Source organism: Nerophis ophidion, linkage group LG15 (assembly GCF_033978795.1).
Source record: "Nerophis ophidion isolate RoL-2023_Sa linkage group LG15, RoL_Noph_v1.0, whole genome shotgun sequence".
NCBI classification, from domain to species: Eukaryota; Metazoa; Chordata; class Actinopteri; order Syngnathiformes; family Syngnathidae; genus Nerophis; species Nerophis ophidion.
This window is the reverse complement of record NC_084625.1, coordinates 49,442,305-49,464,804: the sequence shown is the minus strand read 5'-3', so window position 1 is coordinate 49,464,804 and position 22,500 is coordinate 49,442,305. Positions and strand designations below refer to the sequence as shown.

Here is a 22,500-nt window from a genome sequence, read left to right as displayed (position 1 = left end):
CAAAGGAGAGCTGATAGTAGGCTGGGTTGAAAGAAGGGCTGATAGTAGGCTGGGTTGAAAGAAGGGCTGATAGTAGGCTGGGTTGAAAGAAGGGCTGATAGTAGGCTGGGTTGAAAGAAGGGCTGATAGTAGGCTGGGTTGAAAGAAGGGCTGATAGTAGGCTGGGTTGAAAGAAGGGCTGATAGTAGGCTGGGTTGAAAGAAGGGCTGATAGTAGGCTGGGTTGAAAGAAGGGCTGATAGTAGGCTGGGTTGAAAGAAGGGCTGATAGTAGGCTGGGTTGAAAGAAGGGCTGATAGTAGGCTGGGTTGAAAGAAGGGCTGATAGTAGGCTGGGTTGAAAGAAGGGCTGATAGTAGGCTGGGTTCAAAGGAGAGCTGATAGTAGGCTGGGTTGAAAGAAGGGCTGATAGTAGGCTGGGTTGAAAGAAGGGCTGATAGTAGGCTGGGTTGAAAGAAGGGCTGATAGTAGGCTGGGTTGAAAGAAGGGCTGATAGTAGGCTGGGTTGAAAGAAGGGCTGATAGTAGGCTGGGTTGAAAGAAGGGCTGATAGTAGGCTGGGTTGAAAGAAGGGCTGATAGTAGGCTGGGTTGAAAGAAGGGCTGATAGTAGGCTGGGTTGAAAGGAGGGCTGATAGTAGGCTGGGTTCAAAGGAGAGCTGATAGTAGGCTGGGTTGAAAGAAGGGCTGATAGTAGGCTGGGTTGAAAGAAGAGCTGATAGTAGGCAGGGTTGAAAGAAGAGCTGATAGTAGGCAGGGTTGAAAGAAGAGCTGAAAGTAGGCTGGGTTCGAAAGAAGAGCTGATAGTAGGCTGGGTTGAAAGAAGAGCTGATAGTAGGCTGGGTTGAAAGAAGAGCTGATAGTAGGCTGGGTAGAAAGAAGAGCTGTTAGTAGGCTGGGTTGGAAGAAGAGATGATAGTAGGCTGGGTTGAAAGAAGGGCTGATAGTAGGCTGGGTTGAAAGAAGGGCTGATAGTAGGCTGGGTTGAAAGAAGGGCTGATAGTAGGCTGGGTTGAAAGAAGGGCTGATAGTAGGCTGGGTTGAAAGAAGGGCTGATAGTAGGCTGGGTTGAAAGAAGGGCTGATAGTAGGCTGGGTTGAAAGAAGGGCTGATAGTAGGCTGGGTTGAAAGAAGGGCTGATAGTAGGCTGGGTTGAAAGAAGAGCTGAAAGTAGGCTGGGTTGAAAGAAGAGCTGATAGTAGGCAGGGTTGAAAGAAGAGCTGAAAGTAGGCTGGGTTCGAAAGAAGAGCTGATAGTAGGCTGGGTTGAAAGAAGAGCTGATAGTAGGCTGGGTTGAAAGAAGAGCTGATAGTAGGCTGGGTTGAAAGAAGGGCTGATAGTAGGCTGGGTTGAAAGAAGGGCTGATAGTAGGCTGGGTTGAAAGAAGAGCTGAAAGTAGGCTGGGTTGAAAGAAGAGCTGATAGTAGGCAGGGTTCGAAAGAAGAGCTGAAAGTAGGCTGGGTTCGAAAGAAGAGCTGATAGTAGGCTGGGTTCGAAAGAAGAGCTGATAGTAGGCTGGGTTCGAAAGAAGAGCTGATAGTAGGCTGGGTTGAAAGAAGGGCTGATAGTAGGCTGGGTTGAAAGAAGGGCTGATAGTAGGCTGGGTTGAAAGAAGGGCTGATAGTAGGCTGGGTTGAAAGAAGGGCTGATAGTAGGCTGGGTTGAAAGAAGGGCTGATAGTAGGCTGGGTTCAAAGGAGAGCTGATAGTAGGCTGGGTTGAAAGAAGGGCTGATAGTAGGCTGGGTTGAAAGAAGGGCTGATAGTAGGCTGGGTTGAAAGAAGGGCTGATAGTAGGCTGGGTTGAAAGAAGGGCTGATAGTAGGCTGGGTTGAAAGAAGGGCTGATAGTAGGCTGGGTTGAAAGAAGGGCTGATAGTAGGCTGGGTTGAAAGAAGGGCTGATAGTAGGCTGGGTTGAAAGAAGGGCTGATAGTAGGCTGGGTTGAAAGAAGGGCTGATAGTAGGCTGGGTTGAAAGAAGGGCTGATAGTAGGCTGGGTTGAAAGAAGGGCTGATAGTAGGCTGGGTTCAAAGGAGAGCTGATAGTAGGCTGGGTTGAAAGAAGGGCTGATAGTAGGCTGGGTTGAAAGAAGGGCTGATAGTAGGCTGGGTTGAAAGAAGGGCTGATAGTAGGCTGGGTTGAAAGAAGGGCTGATAGTAGGCTGGGTTGAAAGAAGGGCTGATAGTAGGCTGGGTTGAAAGAAGGGCTGATAGTAGGCTGGGTTGAAAGAAGGGCTGATAGTAGGCTGGGTTGAAAGAAGGGCTGATAGTAGGCTGGGTTGAAAGAAGGGCTGATAGTAGGCTGGGTTGAAAGAAGGGCTGATAGTAGGCTGGGTTGAAAGAAGAGCTGAAAGTAGGCTGGGTTGAAAGAAGAGCTGATAGTAGGCAGGGTTGAAAGAAGAGCTGAAAGTAGGCTGGGTTCGAAAGAAGAGCTGATAGTAGGCTGGGTTGAAAGAAGAGCTGATAGTAGGCTGGGTTGAAAGAAGGGCTGATAGTAGGCTGGGTTGAAAGAAGGGCTGATAGTAGGCTGGGTTGAAAGAAGGGCTGATAGTAGGCTGGGTTGAAAGAAGAGCTGAAAGTAGGCTGGGTTGAAAGAAGAGCTGATAGTAGGCAGGGTTGAAAGAAGGGCTGAAAGTAGGCTGGGTTCGAAAGAAGAGCTGATAGTAGGCTGGGTTCGAAAGAAGAGCTGATAGTAGGCTGGGTTGAAAGAAGGGCTGATAGTAGGCTGGGTTGAAAGAAGGGCTGATAGTAGGCTGGGTTGAAAGAAGGGCTGATAGTAGGCTGGGTTGAAAGAAGGGCTGATAGTAGGCTGGGTTCAAAGGAGAGCTGATAGTAGGCTGGGTTGAAAGAAGGGCTGATAGTAGGCTGGGTTGAAAGAAGGGCTGATAGTAGGCTGGGTTGAAAGAAGGGCTGATAGTAGGCTGGGTTGAAAGAAGGGCTGATAGTAGGCTGGGTTGAAAGAAGGGCTGATAGTAGGCTGGGTTGAAAGAAGGGCTGATAGTAGGCTGGGTTGAAAGAAGGGCTGATAGTAGGCTGGGTTGAAAGAAGGGCTGATAGTAGGCTGGGTTGAAAGAAGGGCTGATAGTAGGCTGGGTTGAAAGAAGGGCTGATAGTAGGCTGGGTTGAAAGAAGGGCTGATAGTAGGCTGGGTTGAAAGGAGGGCTGATAGTAGGCTGGGTTCAAAGGAGAGCTGATAGTAGGCTGGGTTGAAAGAAGGGCTGATAGTAGGCTGGGTTGAAAGAAGGGCTGATAGTAGGCTGGGTTGAAAGAAGGGCTGATAGTAGGCTGGGTTGAAAGAAGGGCTGATAGTAGGCTGGGTTGAAAGAAGGGCTGATAGTAGGCTGGGTTGAAAGAAGGGCTGATAGTAGGCTGGGTTGAAAGGAGGGCTGATAGTAGGCTGGGTTGAAAGGAGGGCTGATAGTAGGCTGGGTTGAAAGGAGGGCTGATAGTAGGCTGGGTTCAAAGGAGAGCTGCTAGTAGGCTGGGTTGAAAGAAGGGCTGATAGTAGGCTGGGTTGAAAGAAGGGCTGATAGTAGGCTGGGTTGAAAGAAGGGCTGATAGTAGGCTGGGTTGAAAGAAGGGCTGATAGTAGGCTGGGTTGAAAGAAGGGCTGATAGTAGGCTGGGTTGAAAGAAGGGCTGATAGTAGGCTGGGTTGAAAGAAGGGCTGATAGTAGGCTGGGTTGAAAGAAGGGCTGATAGTAGGCTGGGTTGAAAGAAGGGCTGATAGTAGGCTGGGTTGAAAGAAGGGCTGATAGTAGGCTGGGTTGAAAGAAGAGCTGAAAGTAGGCTGGGTTGAAAGAAGAGCTGATAGTAGGCAGGGTTGAAAGAAGAGCTGAAAGTAGGCTGGGTTCGAAAGAAGAGCTGATAGTAGGCTGGGTTGAAAGAAGAGCTGATAGTAGGCTGGGTTGAAAGAAGAGCTGATAGTAGGCTGGGTAGAAAGAAGAGCTGTTAGTAGGCTGGGTTGGAAGAAGAGATGATAGTAGGCTGGGTTGAAAGAAGGGCTGATAGTAGGCTGGGTTGAAAGAAGGGCTGATAGTAGGCTGGGTTGAAAGAAGGGCTGATAGTAGGCTGGGTTGAAAGAAGGGCTGATAGTAGGCTGGGTTGAAAGAAGGGCTGATAGTAGGCTGGGTTGAAAGAAGGGCTGATAGTAGGCTGGGTTGAAAGAAGGGCTGATAGTAGGCTGGGTTGAAAGAAGGGCTGATAGTAGGCTGGGTTGAAAGAAGAGCTGAAAGTAGGCTGGGTTGAAAGAAGAGCTGATAGTAGGCAGGGTTGAAAGAAGAGCTGAAAGTAGGCTGGGTTCGAAAGAAGAGCTGATAGTAGGCTGGGTTGAAAGAAGAGCTGATAGTAGGCTGGGTTGAAAGAAGAGCTGATAGTAGGCTGGGTTGAAAGAAGGGCTGATAGTAGGCTGGGTTGAAAGAAGGGCTGATAGTAGGCTGGGTTGAAAGAAGAGCTGATAGTAGGCAGGGTTGAAAGAAGAGCTGAAAGTAGGCTGGGTTCGAAAGAAGAGCTGATAGTAGGCTGGGTTCGAAAGAAGAGCTGATAGTAGGCTGGGTTGAAAGAAGGGCTGATAGTAGGCTGGGTTGAAAGAAGGGCTGATAGTAGGCTGGGTTGAAAGAAGGGCTGATAGTAGGCTGGGTTGAAAGAAGGGCTGATAGTAGGCTGGGTTGAAAGAAGGGCTGATAGTAGGCTGGGTTCAAAGGAGAGCTGATAGTAGGCTGGGTTGAAAGAAGGGCTGATAGTAGGCTGGGTTGAAAGAAGGGCTGATAGTAGGCTGGGTTGAAAGAAGGGCTGATAGTAGGCTGGGTTGAAAGAAGGGCTGATAGTAGGCTGGGTTGAAAGAAGGGCTGATAGTAGGCTGGGTTGAAAGAAGGGCTGATAGTAGGCTGGGTTGAAAGAAGGGCTGATAGTAGGCTGGGTTGAAAGAAGGGCTGATAGTAGGCTGGGTTGAAAGAAGGGCTGATAGTAGGCAGGGTTGAAAGAAGAGCTGAAAGTAGGCTGGGTTCGAAAGAAGAGCTGATAGTAGGCTGGGTTGAAAGAAGAGCTGATAGTAGGCTGGGTTGAAAGAAGAGCTGATAGTAGGCTGGGTTGAAAGAAGGGCTGATAGTAGGCTGGGTTGAAAGAAGGGCTGATAGTAGGCTGGGTTGAAAGAAGAGCTGATAGTAGGCAGGGTTGAAAGAAGAGCTGAAAGTAGGCTGGGTTCGAAAGAAGAGCTGATAGTAGGCTGGGTTCGAAAGAAGAGCTGATAGTAGGCTGGGTTCGAAAGAAGAGCTGATAGTAGGCTGGGTTGAAAGAAGGGCTGATAGTAGGCTGGGTTGAAAGAAGGGCTGATAGTAGGCTGGGTTGAAAGAAGGGCTGATAGTAGGCTGGGTTGAAAGAAGGGCTGATAGTAGGCTGGGTTGAAAGAAGGGCTGATAGTAGGCTGGGTTCAAAGGAGAGCTGATAGTAGGCTGGGTTGAAAGAAGGGCTGATAGTAGGCTGGGTTGAAAGAAGGGCTGATAGTAGGCTGGGTTGAAAGAAGGGCTGATAGTAGGCTGGGTTGAAAGAAGGGCTGATAGTAGGCTGGGTTGAAAGAAGGGCTGATAGTAGGCTGGGTTGAAAGAAGGGCTGATAGTAGGCTGGGTTGAAAGAAGGGCTGATAGTAGGCTGGGTTGAAAGAAGGGCTGATAGTAGGCTGGGTTGAAAGAAGGGCTGATAGTAGGCTGGGTTGAAAGAAGGGCTGATAGTAGGCTGGGTTGAAAGAAGGGCTGATAGTAGGCTGGGTTCAAAGGAGAGCTGATAGTAGGCTGGGTTGAAAGAAGGGCTGATAGTAGGCTGGGTTGAAAGAAGGGCTGATAGTAGGCTGGGTTGAAAGAAGGGCTGATAGTAGGCTGGGTTGAAAGAAGGGCTGATAGTAGGCTGGGTTGAAAGAAGGGCTGATAGTAGGCTGGGTTGAAAGAAGGGCTGATAGTAGGCTGGGTTGAAAGAAGGGCTGATAGTAGGCTGGGTTGAAAGAAGGGCTGATAGTAGGCTGGGTTGAAAGAAGGGCTGATAGTAGGCTGGGTTGAAAGAAGAGCTGAAAGTAGGCTGGGTTGAAAGAAGAGCTGATAGTAGGCAGGGTTGAAAGAAGAGCTGAAAGTAGGCTGGGTTCGAAAGAAGAGCTGATAGTAGGCTGGGTTGAAAGAAGAGCTGATAGTAGGCAGGGTTGAAAGAAGAGCTGAAAGTAGGCTGGGTTCGAAAGAAGAGCTGATAGTAGGCTGGGTTGAAAGAAGGGCTGATAGTAGGCTGGGTTCAAAGGAGAGCTGATAGTAGGCTGGGTTGAAAGAAGGGCTGATAGTAGGCTGGGTTGAAAGAAGGGCTGATAGTAGGCTGGGTTGAAAGAAGGGCTGATAGTAGGCTGGGTTGAAAGAAGGGCTGATAGTAGGCTGGGTTGAAAGAAGGGCTGATAGTAGGCTGGGTTGAAAGAAGGGCTGATAGTAGGCTGGGTTGAAAGAAGGGCTGATAGTAGGCTGGGTTGAAAGAAGGGCTGATAGTAGGCTGGGTTGAAAGAAGAGCTGAAAGTAGGCTGGGTTGAAAGAAGAGCTGATAGTAGGCAGGGTTGAAAGAAGAGCTGAAAGTAGGCTGGGTTCGAAAGAAGAGCTGATAGTAGGCTGGGTTGAAAGAAGAGCTGATAGTAGGCTGGGTTGAAAGAAGAGCTGATAGTAGGCTGGGTTGAAAGAAGGGCTGATAGTAGGCTGGGTTGAAAGAAGGGCTGATAGTAGGCTGGGTTGAAAGAAGAGCTGAAAGTAGGCTGGGTTGAAAGAAGAGCTGATAGTAGGCAGGGTTCGAAAGAAGAGCTGAAAGTAGGCTGGGTTCGAAAGAAGAGCTGATAGTAGGCTGGGTTCGAAAGAAGAGCTGATAGTAGGCTGGGTTCGAAAGAAGAGCTGATAGTAGGCTGGGTTCGAAAGAAGAGCTGATAGTAGGCTGGGTTCGAAAGAAGAGCTGATAGTAGGCTGGGTTCGAAAGAAGGGCTGATAGTAGGCTGGGTTCGAAAGAAGAGCTGATAGTAGGCTGGGTTCGAAAGAAGGGCTGATAGTAGGCTGGGTTGAAAGAAGAGCTGATAGTAGGCTGGGTTGAAAGAAGAGCGGATGGTAGGCTGGGTTGAAAGAAGAGCGGATGGTAGGCTGGGTTGAAAGAAGAGCGGATGGTAGGCTGGGTTGAAAGAAGAGCGGATGGTAGGCTGGGTTGAAAGAAGAGCTGGTAGTAGGCTGGGTTGAAAGAAGAGCTGGTAGTAGGCTGGGTTGAAAGAAGAGCTGGTAGTAGGCTGGGTTGAAAGAAGGGCTGGTAGTAGGCTGGGTTGAAAGAAGAGCTGATAGTAGGCTGGGTTGAAAGAAGAGCGGATAGTAGGCTGGGTTGAAAGAAGAGCGGATAGTAGGCTGGGTTGAAAGAAGAGCTGATAGTAGGCTGGGTTGAAAGGAGAGCGGATGGTAGGCTGGGTTGAAAGAAGAGCTGATGGTAGGCTGGGTTGAAAGAAGAGCTGGTGGTAGGCTGGGTTGAAAGAAGGGCTGATAGTAGGCAGGGTTGAAAGAAGGGCTGATAGTAGGCTGGGTTGAAAGAAGAGCGGATAGTAGGCTGGGTTGAAAGAAGAGCGGATAATAGGCTGGGTTGAAAGGAGAGCGGATGGTAGGCTGGGTTGAAAGAAGAGCTGATGGTAGGCTGGGTTGAAAGAAGAGCTGGTAGTAGGCTGGGTTGAAAGAAGGGCTGATAGTAGGCAGGGTTGAAAGAAGGGCTGATAGTAGGCTGGGTTGAAAGAAGGGCTGATAGTAGGCTGGGTTGAAAGAAGAGAGGAAAGTAGGCTGGGTTGAAAGAAGAGCTGATAGTAGGCAGGGTTGAAAGAAGAGCTGAAAGTAGGCTGGGTTTAAAGAAGGGCTGATAGTAGGCTGGGTTGAAAGAAGGGCTGATAGTAGGCTGGGTTGAAAGAAGAGCTGAAAGTAGGCTGGGTTGAAAGAAGGGCTGGTAGTAGGCTGGGTTGAAAGAAGGGCTGATAGTAGGCTGGGTTGAAAGAAGGGCTGATAGTAGGCTGGGTTGAAAGAAGAGCTGATAGTAGGCTGGGTTGAAAGAAGAGCGGATGGTAGGCTGGGTTGAAAGGAGAGCGGATGGTAGGCTGGGTTGAAAGAAGAGCTGATGGTAGGCTGGGTTGAAAGAAGAGCTGATGGTAGGCTGGGTTGAAAGAAGAGCTGATGGTAGGCTGGGTTGAAAGAAGAGCTGATGGTAGGCTGGGTTGAAAGAAGAGCTGATGGTAGGCTGGGTTGAAAGAAGAGCTGTTAGTAGGCTGGGTTGAAAGAAGAGCTGATGGTAGGCTGGGTTGAAAGAAGAGCTGATGGTAGGCTGGGTTGAAAGAAGAGCTGATGGTAGGCTGGGTTGAAAGAAGAGCTGGTAGTAGGCTGGGTTGAAAGAAGAGCTGGTAGTAGGCTGGGTTGAAAGAAGGGTTGGTAGTAGGCTGGGTTGAAAGAAGGGCTGATGGTAGGCTGGGTTGAAAGAAGGGCTGATGGTAGGCTGGGTTGAAAGAAGAGCTGATGGTAGGCTGGGTTGAAAGAAGAGCTGATGGTAGGCTGGGTTGAAAGAAGAGCTGATGGTAGGCTGGGTTGAAAGAAGAGCTGATGGTAGGCTGGGTTGAAAGAAGAGCTGATGGTAGGCTGGGTTGAAAGAAGAGCTGATAGTAGGCTGGGTTGAAAGAAGGCCTGATAGTAGGCTGGGTTGAAAGAAGAGCTGATAGTAGGCTGGGTTGAAAGAAGGGCTGATAGTAGGCTGGGTTGGAAGAAGGGCTGATAGTAGGCTGGGTTGAAAGAAGGGCTGATAGTAGGCTGGGTTGAAAGAAGGGCTGATAGTAGGCTGGGTTGAAAGAAGAGCTGATAGTAGGCTGGGTTGAAAGAAGAGCTGATAGTAGGCTGGGTTGAAAGAAGAGCTGATAGTAGGCTGGGTTGAAAGAAGAGCTGATGGTAGGCTGGGTTGAAAGAAGAGCTGATAGTAGGCTGGGTTGAAAGAAGAGCGGATAATAGGCTGGGTTGAAAGGAGAGCGGATGGTAGGCTGGGTTGAAAGAAGAGCTGATGGTAGGCTGGGTTGAAAGAAGAGCTGATGGTAGGCTGGGTTGAAAGAAGAGCTGATGGTAGGCTGGGTTGAAAGAAGAGCTGATGGTAGGCTGGGTTGAAAGAAGAGCTGTTAGTAGGCTGGGTTGAAAGAAGAGCTGATGGTAGGCTGGGTTGAAAGAAGAGCTGATGGTAGGCTGGGTTGAAAGAAGAGCTGATGGTAGGCTGGGTTGAAAGAAGAGCTGGTAGTAGGCTGGGTTGAAAGAAGAGCTGGTAGTAGGCTGGGTTGAAAGAAGGGTTGGTAGTAGGCTGGGTTGAAAGAAGGGCTGATGGTAGGCTGGGTTGAAAGAAGGGCTGATGGTAGGCTGGGTTGAAAGAAGAGCTGATGGTAGGCTGGGTTGAAAGAAGAGCTGATGGTAGGCTGGGTTGAAAGAAGAGCTGATGGTAGGCTGGGTTGAAAGAAGAGCTGATGGTAGGCTGGGTTGAAAGAAGAGCTGATGGTAGGCTGGGTTGAAAGAAGAGCTGATAGTAGGCTGGGTTGAAAGAAGGCCTGATAGTAGGCTGGGTTGAAAGAAGAGCTGATAGTAGGCTGGGTTGAAAGAAGGGCTGATAGTAGGCTGGGTTGGAAGAAGGGCTGATAGTAGGCTGGGTTGAAAGAAGGGCTGATAGTAGGCTGGGTTGAAAGAAGGGCTGATAGTAGGCTGGGTTGAAAGAAGAGCTGATAGTAGGCTGGGTTGAAAGAAGAGCTGATAGTAGGCTGGGTTGAAAGAAGAGCTGATAGTAGGCTGGGTTGAAAGAAGAGCTGATGGTAGGCTGGGTTGAAAGAAGAGCTGATAGTAGGCTGGGTTGAAAGAAGAGCGGATAATAGGCTGGGTTGAAAGGAGAGCGGATGGTAGGCTGGGTTGAAAGAAGAGCTGATGGTAGGCTGGGTTGAAAGAAGAGCTGATGGTAGGCTGGGTTGAAAGAAGAGCTGATGGTAGGCTGGGTTGAAAGAAGAGCTGATGGTAGGCTGGGTTGAAAGAAGAGCTGATGGTAGGCTGGGTTGAAAGAAGAGCTGATGGTAGGCTGGGTTGAAAGAAGAGCTGATGGTAGGCTGGGTTGAAAGAAGAGCTGATAGTAGGCTGGGTTGAAAGAAGAGCTGATAGTAGGCTGGGTTGAAAGAAGAGCTGATAGTAAGCAGGGTTGAAAGAAGAGCTGATAGTAAGCAGGGTTGAAAGAAGAGCTGATAGTAGGCTGGGTTGCAAGAAGAGCTGATAGTAGGCTGGGTTGCAAGAAGAGCTGATAGAAGGCTGGGTTGAAACAAGAGCTGGTAGTAGGCTGGGTTGAAACAAGAGATGATAGTAGGCTGGGTTGAAACAAGAGCTGGTAGTAGGCTGGGTTGAAAGAAGAGCTGATTGTAGGCTGGGTTGAAAGAAGAGCTGATAGTAGGCTGGGTAGAAAGAAGAGCTGTTAGTAGGCTGGGTTGGAAGAAGAGATGATAGTAGGCTGGGTTGAAAGAAGAGCTGATAGTAGGCTGGGTTGAAAGAAGAGCTGATAGAAGGCTGGGTTGAAAGAAGAGCTGATAGAAGGCTGGGTTGAAAGAAGAGCTGATAGTAGGCTGGGTTGAAAGAAGAGCTGATAGTAGGCTGGGTTGAAAGAAGAGCTGATAGTAAGCTGGGTTCAAAGAAGAGCTGATTGTAGGCTGGGTTGAAAGAAGAGCTGATAGTAGGCTGGGTTGAAAGAAGAGCTGATAGTAAGCTGGGTTGAAAGAAGAGATGATAGTAGGCTGGGTTGAAAGACGAGCTGATAGTAGGCTGGGTTCAAAGGAGAGAGGCCGACATGGAGGATACAGACTAAGAGGATGTTGTACTGGTAGGAAGCACACCCAGCAGGCACAAGACGTTGAAACAACATTGAAAACTCCTTGATTTAGGTCCTGATGTTGAGCAACTCAAACATAACGTTGAAACAACATTCTTTTTGACGACGTTTAATCAAGGTCCTGACGTTAATTTGACCATTGAATTTTGGTCATTTCCCAACCAGTATTCTACAACACAAGTACAACATTGAAACAAAATGTTTTTTCACAACGTTTAATCAATGTTGGGTAGTGAATTCTATTTGATAATTGAATTTTGGTCAACCCCCAACCAATATTCTACAACACAAATATGTTGTCTATCTGTGTTGGCCCTGCGATGAGGTGGCGACTTGTCCAGGGTGTACCCCGCCTTCCGCCCGATTCTAGCTGAGATAGGCGCCAGCGCCCCCCGCGACCCCGAAAGGGAATAAGCGGTAGAAAATGGATGGATGGATGGAACATTTATTCAATTTTGCATTCTGACATTGATTTGATTGATTGAATTTTGGTCATTTCCCAACCAATACAACATGCTTTTTGACGTTTAATCAATGTCAGGTTGGGACGTTGATTTGACCATTTATTTTTTGTCATTTCCCAACCAATATCCTACAACACAAATACAACATTGAAAAAACATGCTTTTTGACGACATTTAATCAATGTTGGGTTCTGATGTTGATTTGACCGTTGATTTTTGGACATTTACCAACCAGTATTTTACAACACAAATACAACGTTGAAACAAAATGTATTCAATGTCAGGTTCTAACGTTGATTTGACCGTTGAATCTTGGTTATTTCCCAACCAATATTCTACAACACAAATACAACGTTGAAACAACATGCTTTTTGACAACGTCAATGTTAGTTTGTGACGTTGATTTGACCATTTAATTTTGGTCATTTTCCAACCAAAATTTTACAACTCAACCCTAACGTTGGAACAACATGCTTTTTGATGACATTGAATCAATGTTGGGTTCTGATGTTGATTTGACCATTGAAATTTGGTCATTTTCCAACCAATATTCTACAACACAAATACAACGTTGAAACAACATTTATTCAATGTCAGGTTGTGACATTAATTTGACTATTGAATTCTGGTCATTTTCCTACTGAAATTTTACAACTCAAACCTAACGTTGAAACAACATGCTTTTTGACGACGTTGAATCAATGTTGGGTTCTAAACTTCATTTGAGCATTGATTTTTGGTAATTTCCCAACCAATATCCTACAACACAAACAACGTTGAAACAACATGCTTTTTGACGTTTTTTCAATGTCAGGTTGTGACGTAGACCCAACGATAGAACGCAACATTGTCTCAATTCATAAATACAACTATTTTGCAACGTTGTTTCAAAGTCAGTTTTAAAAGGACATGTATGTATAATCAACGTTGTATCAAAGTGTAGTGCCCTCTGGGACAAGAAGTGAAGACACACAGAGGTACATGTTACTAGTAGCTGGTGTACGTAATACACACCCATACCTTACCATCCTATTATACACACCCATGCCCTTACCATCCTATTATATACACCCATGCCCTTACCATCCTATTATACACACCCATGCCCTTACCATCCTATTATATACACCCATGCCCTTACCATCCTATTATACACACCCATGCCCTTACCATCCAATTATACACACCCATGCCCTTACCATCCTATTATATACACCCATGCCCTTACCATCCTGTTATATACACCCATGCCCTTACCATCCTATTATACACACCCATGCCCTTACCATCCTATTATACACACCCATGCCCTTACCATCCTATTATACACACCCATGCCCTTACCATCCTAATATTTACACCCATGCCCTTACCATCCGATTATATACACCCAGGCCCTTACCAACCTATTATATACCCCCATGCCCTTACCATCCTATTATATACCCCCATGCCCTTACCATCCTATTATATACACCCATGCCCTTACCATCCTATTATATACACCCATGCCCTTACCATCCTATTATATACACCCATGCCCTTACCATCCTATTATACACACCCATGCCCTTACCATCCTATTATATACACCCATGACCTTACCATCCTATTATACACACCCATGCCCTTACCATCCAATTATACACACCCATGCCCTTACCATCCTATTATATACACCCATGCCCTTACCATCCTGTTATATACACCCATGCCCTTACCATCCTGTTATATACACCCATGCCCTTACCATCCTATTATACACACCCATGCCCTTACCATCCTATTATACACACCCATGCCCTTACCATCCTATTATACACACCCATGCCCTTACCATCCTAATATTTACACCCATGCCCTTACCATCCGATTATATACACCCAGGCCCTTACCAACCTATTATATACCCCCATGCCCTTACCATCCTATTATATACCCCCATGCCCTTACCATCCTATTATATACACCCATGCCCTTACCATCCTATTATATACACCCATGCCCTTACCATCCTATTATATACACCCATGCCCTTAAAATCCTATTATATACACCCATGCCCTTACCATCCTATTATATACACCCATGCCCTTACCATCCGATTATATACACCCATGCCCTTACCAACCTATTATACACACCCATGCCCTTACCATCCTATTATATACACCCATGCCCTTACCATCCAATTATATACACCCATGCCCTTACCATCCGATTATATACACCCATGCCCTTACCATCCTATTATACACACCCATGCCGTTACCATCCTATTATACACACCCATGCCCTTACCATCCTAATATTTACACCCATGCCCTTACCATCCGATTATATACACCCAGGCCCTTACCAACCTATTATATACCCCCATGCCCTTACCATCCTATTATATACACCCATGCCCTTACCATCCTATTATATACACCCATGCCCTTAAAATCCTATTATATACACCCATGCCCTTACCATCCTATTATATACACCCATGCCCTTACCATCCGATTATATACACCCATGCCCTTACCAACCTATTATACATACCCATGCCCTTACCATCCTATTATATACACCCATGCCCTTACCATCCGATTATATACACCCATGCCCTTACCATCCGATTATATACACCCATGCCCTTACCAACCTATTATATACCCCCATGCCCTTACCATCCTATTATATACACCCATGCCCTTACCATCCTATTATACACACCCATGCCCTTACCATCCTATTATACACACCCATGCCCTTACCATCCTATTATACACACCCATGCCCTTACCATCCTATTATACACACCCATGCCCTTACCATCCTATTATACACACCCATGCCCTTACCATGCTATTATATACACCCATGCCCTTACCATCCTATTATACACACCCATGCCCTTACCATCCTATTATACACACCCATGCCCTTACCATCCTATTATACACACCCATGCCCTTACCATCCTATTATATCCACCCATGCCCTTACCATCCTATTATATACACCCATGCCCTTACCATCCTATTAAGTCCAGGTTCTTTACCCTGCAAGATTATGCAGAGGCAACACAACCTTGTTTATGTCATTCTGTCGAGGAGTGGCTTACGTGCGGCAAAAACAAATCCGAATAAAAATGCAGATGTCTTCCAGTCACAATGGAATTGTTCCCACAGCTCAAGGATGCAAATTGAGTCTAATCCTAACACCCGAACATTCTGCATGAATCAGAAAAGACTCCAACTAACAAGCAGAAACAACTTTCTTATTTTTCTCGTTTGACTTACAACGGAATTATCTCTCTCCCCACAAAACTGAGGCTTTACTACGGTACATTTTATAGTTCTCATAGCACAGGTTCAGAAACGTTCAGAGATATGCAACAGATTTGGTTCTTTTCCCAGCAGGCACTAGATATTGATACACCGTTGATTATACGTACATGTCCTTTAAACATGACTCTGAAACAGTGTTGCAAAATATTTGTATGCTGATGTCCGATGTTGGATCCACGTTGTTGGTCGGGAAGTTACCAAGATTCAATGATCAAATCAACGTCAGAACCCGACATTGAATAGACATTGTCAAAAAGCACTTTCAATGTTTTATTTGTGTTGTGAAATAGTGAATGACTCTCACTATTATGTTAGATCCACTATGGACTGGACTCTCACTATTATGTTAGATCCACTATGGGACTGGACTCCCACTATTATGTTAGATCCACTATGACCTGGCCTCTGACAATATTATGTTAGATCCACTATGGACTGGACTCTCGCTATATTATGTTAGATCCACTATGGACTGGACTCTCACTATATTATGTTAGATCCACTATGGACTGGACTCTCACTATTATGTTAGATCCACTATGGACTGGACTCTCACTATTATGTTGAATCCACTATGGACTGGACTCTCACTATTATGTTGGATCCACTATGGACTGGACTCTCACTATTATGTTAGATCCACTATGGACTGGACTCTCACTATATTATGTTAGATCCACTATGGACTGGACTGTCACACTATTATGTTAGGTCCACTATGGACTGGACTCTCACAATTATGTTAGATCCACTATGGACTGGACTCTCACAATTATGTTAGATCCACTATGGACTGGACTCTCACAATTATGTTAGATCCACCATGGACTGGACTCTCACAATTATGTTAGATCCACTATGGACTGGACTCTGACAATATTATGTTAGATCCACTATGGACTGGACTCCCACTATTATGTTAGATCCACTATGACCTGGCCTCTGACAATATTATGTTAGATCCACTATGGACTGGACTCTCGCTATATTATGTTAGATCCACTATGGACTGGACTCTCACTATATTATGTTAGATCCACTATGGACTGGACTCTCACTATTATGTTAGATCCACTATGGACTGGACTCTCACTATTATGTTAGATCCACTATGGACTGGACTCTCACTATATTTTGTTAGATCCACTATGGACTGGACTGTCACACTATTATGTTAGGTCCACTATGGACTGGACTCTCACAATTATGTTAGATCCACTACGGACTGGACTCTCACAATTATGTTGGATCCACCATGGACTGGACTCTCACAATTATGTTAGATCCACCATGGACTGGACTCTCACAATTATGTTAGATCCACTATGGACTGGACTCTCACTATATTATGTTAGATCCACTATGGACTGGACTCTCACACTATTATATTGGATCCACTATGGACTGGACTCCCACTATTATGTTAGATCCACTATGGACTGGACTCTCACTATTATGTTAGGTCGACTATGGACTGGACTCTCACTATTATGTTAGATCCACTTTGGACTGGACTCTCACAATTATGTTAGAGCCACTATGGACTGGACTCTCACTATTATGTTAGGTCCACTATGGACTGGACTCTCACTATTATGTTAGGTCCACTATGGACTGGACTCTCACTATAATGTTAGATCCGCTATGGACTGGACTCTCAGACTATTATGTTAGATCCACTATGGACTGGACTCCCACTGTTATGTTAGATCCACTATGGACTCGACTCTCACTAATATGTTAGATCCACAATGGACTGGACTTTCACAATATTATGTTAGATCCACAATGGACTGGACTTTCACAATATTATGTTAGACCCGCTCGACGTCCATTGCTGTCAGTCTCCCCTAGACGGGGGAGACTGACAGCGCAAGGTTTCTAATAGTCATTCACATCGACGTCCAACTGGGGTGAGTTTTTCCTTGCCCTTATGTAGGCTGTGCAGCCCTTTGAGACATTTGTGATTTAGGGCTATATAAATAAACATTGACTGATAGTGACATGGCCTAAAAATATCGAGATAGTCAAAAAAAGCCATACTGCCCAGCCCTAGGTGAAAGGTGACATGGGTCAGGTACTGCACACAAATGCCGGACTCGCCTCCAAATCCCTTCAGCTGCAGTCCAATGCTGACCGGGGACAAACAGTATCAAGGCAGAAACACACTCCAGAGCTCAGACGCTTGCATCTGGTTTTACGCCGACCTCCGGCACTTTCTGCACACAACTTAACCTTCAAACAAATCCCCAGACCGGCCTCGCCTCGCCTCGCCTGAACATTACAACCAACTTCGGAACACAAACGGTGATTTTTATCATATAAAAAAAAACAAACACGTTCCACATTCAACAGATGAATATGGAAACGTTCTTTTCTAGGTCAGCTCGTTAGTTCCTTTCCGCTGCGGGCCTTGCCTTTCTGCGGGTGTTCCTCTGCAAAAAGGAGTCCGGCTCCAAGGTGGCCGTGTCTTTGTTTGCTCGCAGTCAACACAAACATTGCGGCCGAGACACAACAAACTCCCTTTCTGTCTCTCATGGACACACACCTGTCGTTGGTGACTTTGGATTAGCGACTGCACAAGATCAAGGCCGCATCCACAAAAATATACGCCACACATACACACCCCACCAAACGCCCTCGACGCAAATCTCATAGGGGTGATGGAAAGACGGTCAGCGCCTGAGAGCTGCGGCCTGCCACCATGACCCCGCACTCCCTTCCCTCTGTTGCTAGATATCTGGAGATGTACGTTGTAATATGTATATGTGCTTTGCTATGGAGGTTTTTTCCCCACTCCAGACTGGGCCCCCTCCGGAGCCCAGTCTGGATTGTATTTTTTTTTACTCATGCTTCCCCAGTTGGATGTAAGTCGGCTCCGTTTCCATTGGGGGTTGGTCTCCGCCAGGGCTGCGCTCTCTCTCCTATCCGGTTTGTGACTTTCATGGACAGGATTTCTAGGCAGAGTCGTGACCAGCTTCTGTAGCCGAGGATTGGACCGCCAAGTCCCCTGCCTTCGGCTGCCACACAGCTCACGTCGCACCCGACCTCTATGGTACCTGCTATGGGTGGTGACCCATGGGAACACCTCTGGGCCTGGCTCCAGAGTGGGGCCCCGGTGACCCGCGTCCTGGCGAGGGAAATCTGGGTCCTTGGTTTGTTGTCTTCATAGGAGCTCTTCGAGCTGCTCTTTGTCTGAGCCCTCACCTAGGACCTGTTTGTCTTGGGAGACCCTACCCGGACAACATAGCTTCTAGGATCATTGGGACACACAAACACCTCTACCACGATAAGGTGGCAGCTCAGAGATGTTAGGATGCCACCCGAACACCTCCCTAGTGAGGTGTTTCGGATGTTTCAGGCACGTCCGACCGGTAGGAGGCCACGGGAAAGACCCAGGAGGGGTCCCGGTGACCTGCGTCCTGCCGAGGGAAATCTGGGTCCTTGGTTTGTTGTCTTCATAGGAGCTCTTCGAGCTGCTCTTTGTCTGAGCCCTCACCTAGGACCTGTTTGTCTTGGGAGATCCTACCGGACAACATATCTTCTAGGATCATTGGGACACACAAACTCCTCTACCACGATAAGGTGGCAGCTCAGAGATGTTAGGATGCCACCCGAATGCCTCCCTAGGGAGATGTTTCAGGCACGTCCGACCGGTAGGAGGCCACGGGAAAGACCCAGGAGGGGTCCCGGTGACCTGCGTCCTGGCGAGGGAAATCTGGGTCCTTGGTTTGTTGTCTTCATAGGAGCTCTTCGAGCTGCTCTTTGTCTGAGCCCTCACCTAGGACCTGTTTGTCTTGGGAGACCCTACCCGGACAACATATCTTCTAGGATCATTGGGACACACAAACTCCTCTACCACGATAAGGTGGCAGCTCAGAGATGTTAGGATGCCACCCGAATGCCTCCCTAGGGAGATGTTTCAGGCACGTCCGACCGGTAGGAGGCCACGGGAAAGACCCAGGAGGGGTCCCGGTGACCTGCGTCCTGGCGAAGGAAATCTGGGTCCTTGGTTTGTTGTCTTCATAGGAGCTCTTCGAGCTGCTCTTTGTCTGAGCCCTCACCTAGGACCTGTTTGTCTTGGGAGACCCTACCCGGACAACATAGCTTCTAGGATCATTGGGACACACAAACTCCTCTACCACGATAAGGTGGCAGCTCAGAGATGTTAGGATGCCACCCGAATGCCTCCCTAGGGAGATGTTTCAGGCACGTCCGACCGGTAGGAGGCCACGGGAAAGACCCAGGAGGGGTCCCGGTGACCTGGGTCCTGGCGAGGGAAATCTGGGTCCTTGGTTTGTTGTCTTCATAGGAGCTCTTCGAGCTGCTCTTTGTCTGAGCCCTCACCTAGGACCTGTTTGTCTTGGGAGACCCTACCCGGACAACATAGCTTCTAGGATCATTGCGACAAACAAACTCCTCTACCACGATAAGGTGGCAGCTCAGAGAGGTTAGGATGCCACCCGAATGCCTCCCTAGGGAGATGTTTCAGGCACGTCCGACCGGTAGGAGGCCACGGGAAAGACCCAGGACACGTTGGGAAGACTATGTCTCCCGGCTGGCCTGGGGACGCCTCGGGATCCCCGGGAGGAGCTGGACAAAGTAGCTGGGGAGAGGAGCGTCTGGGCTTCCCTGCTTAGGCTGCTGCCCTCGCGACCCAACCTCGGATAAGCGAAAGAAGATGGATGGAGTTGTGACCATGGCGTAGAGGGTATACGTCTTAGGAGGCTAAAGGTTGCGTCACTGCTTTTTGCAGAGGATGTGGTCCTGATGGCACCTTCGGTTCATGACCTTCAGCTGTCACTGGATCGGTTCGCAGCAGAGTGTTCAGAGGCTGGAATGAGGATCACCATCTCCAAATCTGAGGTCATGGTTCTCAGCAGGAAACCGATGGTTTGTACAGTCCAGGTAGAGAACAAGACTCTGTCCCAGGTGGAGGAGTTTAAGTATCTCGGAGTCTTGTTCCCGAGTGAGGGAAAGATGGAGAAGGAAATCAGCCGGAGAATCAGAGCAGTCTCTCTGCCGCACTGAGAGCTGAGCCAGAAGGCAAAGCTCTCGGTTTACCGAGCTATCTATATTCCTACTCTCACCTATGGTCTTGAAGTTTGGGTCATGACCGAAAGAATAAGATCGCGGATACAAGCGGCCGAAATGAGTTTTCTCACAAGGGTGGCTGGCATCTCCCTTAGAGATACTCCAAGAGAGACTCGGAGTAGAGCCGCTGCTCCTTCGCTTGGAAAGGAACCAGCTTAGGTGGTTCGGGCATCTCGTGCGGATGCCTCACGAGCATCTCCCTAGGGAGGTCCTCGTCGCACGTCCCACTGGGAGGAGACCCCGGGGTAGGGCAAGGACCAGATGGGGGGGGACTACATCTCCTCTCTGGCCTGGGAACGCTTCGGGATCCCCCAGGACGAAGATGCTAATGTTGCTCTGGAGAGGGAAGTCTGAAGCTGTTGTCCCCATGACGTGATTCCGGATAAGCGGTTGAAGATGGATGGATGGATGGATGGATGGATCCTTCCCCAGCGTTTTACCTTTTTCCTTATCTTTTCCTTCTGGCGACCCATCAGCGTTCCTGTTCTGTAACCCTGTACACCGTTTGTTTGTCTCACCTTGAACGGGTTTGTGTGGAAAACAAAGTTTTGTTGTACTTGTGCAAAGACAATAAAGACCTGTCCCATCTATCAAAGTGCTGACTGGATGCAAAACGCCCTCCGGCGTCTCACAGCCGAGGAAAAGATGGAGAAGGAAATCAGCTGGAGAATCGGAGCAGTATTGCAGTCTGTCTGCCGCACTGTTGTGACGAAACGAGAGCTGAGCCAGAGGGCAAAGCTCTCGGTCTACCGAGCTATCTACATTCCTACTCTCACATACGGTCATGAAATGCGGGTCATGTGGGTCGAAAGAGTGAGATTGTGGCTACAAGCGGCCGAAATGAGTTTCCTCAGAAGGGTGGCTGGCATCTCCCTTAGGGTTTAGGGACAGAAGTTCAGTCACCTGAGAGACTCGGAGTAGAGCCGCTGCTTCTTCGCTTGGAAAGGAGCCAGCTTAGGTGGTCCGGGCGTCTCGTGCGGATGTTTCTCCCTAAGGAGGTCCTCGTTGCACGTCCCACTGGGAGGAGACCCCGCGGCAGGCCAAGGACCAGATGGGGGGATTACATCTCCTCACTGGCCTGGGAACGCTTCGGGATCCCCCAGGAGGAAGTTGCGAATGTTGCTCTGGAGAGGGAAGTCTGGGGGTCTTTGCTGGAGCTGTTGTCCCCGCGAAAGAGTGAGATTGTGGCTACAAGCGGCCGAAATGAGTTTCCTCAGAAGGGTGGCTGGCATCTCCCTTAGGGTTTAGAGTGAGAAGTTCAGTCACCTGAGAGACTCGGAGTAGAGCCGCTGCTCCTTCGCTTGGAAAGGAGCCAGCTTAGGTGGTCTGGGCATCTCATGCGGATGTGTCTCCCTAGGGAGGTTCTCGTTGCACGTCCCACTGGAAGGAGACCCCGCGGCAGGCCAAGGACCAGATGGGGGGATTACATCTCCTCTCTTGCCTGGGAACGCTTCGGGATCCCCCAGGAGGAAGTTGCTAATGTTGCTCTGGAGAGGGAAGTCTGGGGGTCTTTGCTGGAGCTGTTGTCCCCGCGACCCGATTCCGGATAAGCAGTTGAAGATGGATGGATGGATGGATTCTTCCCCAGCGTTTTACCTTTTTCCCCATCCAGCGTTCCTGTTCTGTAACCCTGTCCATGGTCTGTTTGTCCCACCTCGAACGGGTTTGTGCTGAAAACAAAGTTTCGTTGTACTTGTGCAGTGACAAAAAAGACCTGTGCTATCTATCAAAGTGCTGACTGGAAGCAAAACGCCCTCCGGCGTCTCACAGCCGAGGAGCCGCAGTGTTGCGTTGAACACGCGGCTGACGTCGCCTCCAACTTGTCCGTTATCACGCTTTTGTGCGAGCCTGCATCGTCTTTACAAGCCTCCATTGTCAGTCGGCGGCAACAAGTCTTACAGGAGTTGTAAAATGTAGAGCAGCACTTAGTCCCCTCATTAAGTGTCAGCAAATCACCGTCATAAAAGGCCACTTTTTTTACTGACATCAAAGCATATTTTAACTACATTTTCAACTGTTAAAAATTAGAGTTAGATATAAAGAAAATCTCGAATGCTGAGTCATCGCAAGAGTCAGGAGGCGTGCAAAAGTTTGAGGGGGAGGGAAGTTTTGTGAAACAGATTCTCGGGAGCAGGGGTCTGCAACCCAACATGTTGAAAGAGCCATACTGGATCGAAATTACAAAAAAAAGAAATCTGTCTGGAGCAGCAAAAATTGTAAGTCTTATATAAGTGTTATAGTGAAGGCAACACATGATGTAAGTGTCTATATTAGCTATATTAGCCTACTATCAAAATGACTTTAAAAGTCTTATATAAGTGTTATAATGAAGGCAACACATGATGACGTCATACGCAAATACGGTATTAGCTTTCACTGCTATGCTGATGACCCCCAACCCTACATGCCCCTAAAGCTGACCAACACGCTAGTCAGTTGGAAGCGTGTCTTAATGAAATTAAACAATGGATGTCCGCTAACTTTTTGCAACTTAATGCCAAAAAAACGGAAATGCTGATTATCGGTCCTGCTAGACACCGACCTCTATTTAATAATACAACTTTAACATTTGACAACCAAATAATAAAACAAGGTGACTCTGTAAAAAATCTGGGTATTATCTTCGACCCAACTCTCTCCTTTGAGTCACACATTAAAAGCGTTACTAAAACGGCCTTCTTTCATCTCCGTAATATCGCTAAAA

General features: G+C 47.7%; 1 protein-coding gene across 2 annotated transcripts in view; it reads right to left on the bottom strand.

Annotated features, from left to right (window-relative positions):
* olfm3a (olfactomedin 3a) overlaps nucleotides 1-22,500 on the bottom strand; it is a 67,066-nt gene that overhangs the window by 17,624 nt on the left and 26,942 nt on the right. The window lies entirely within an intron of this gene.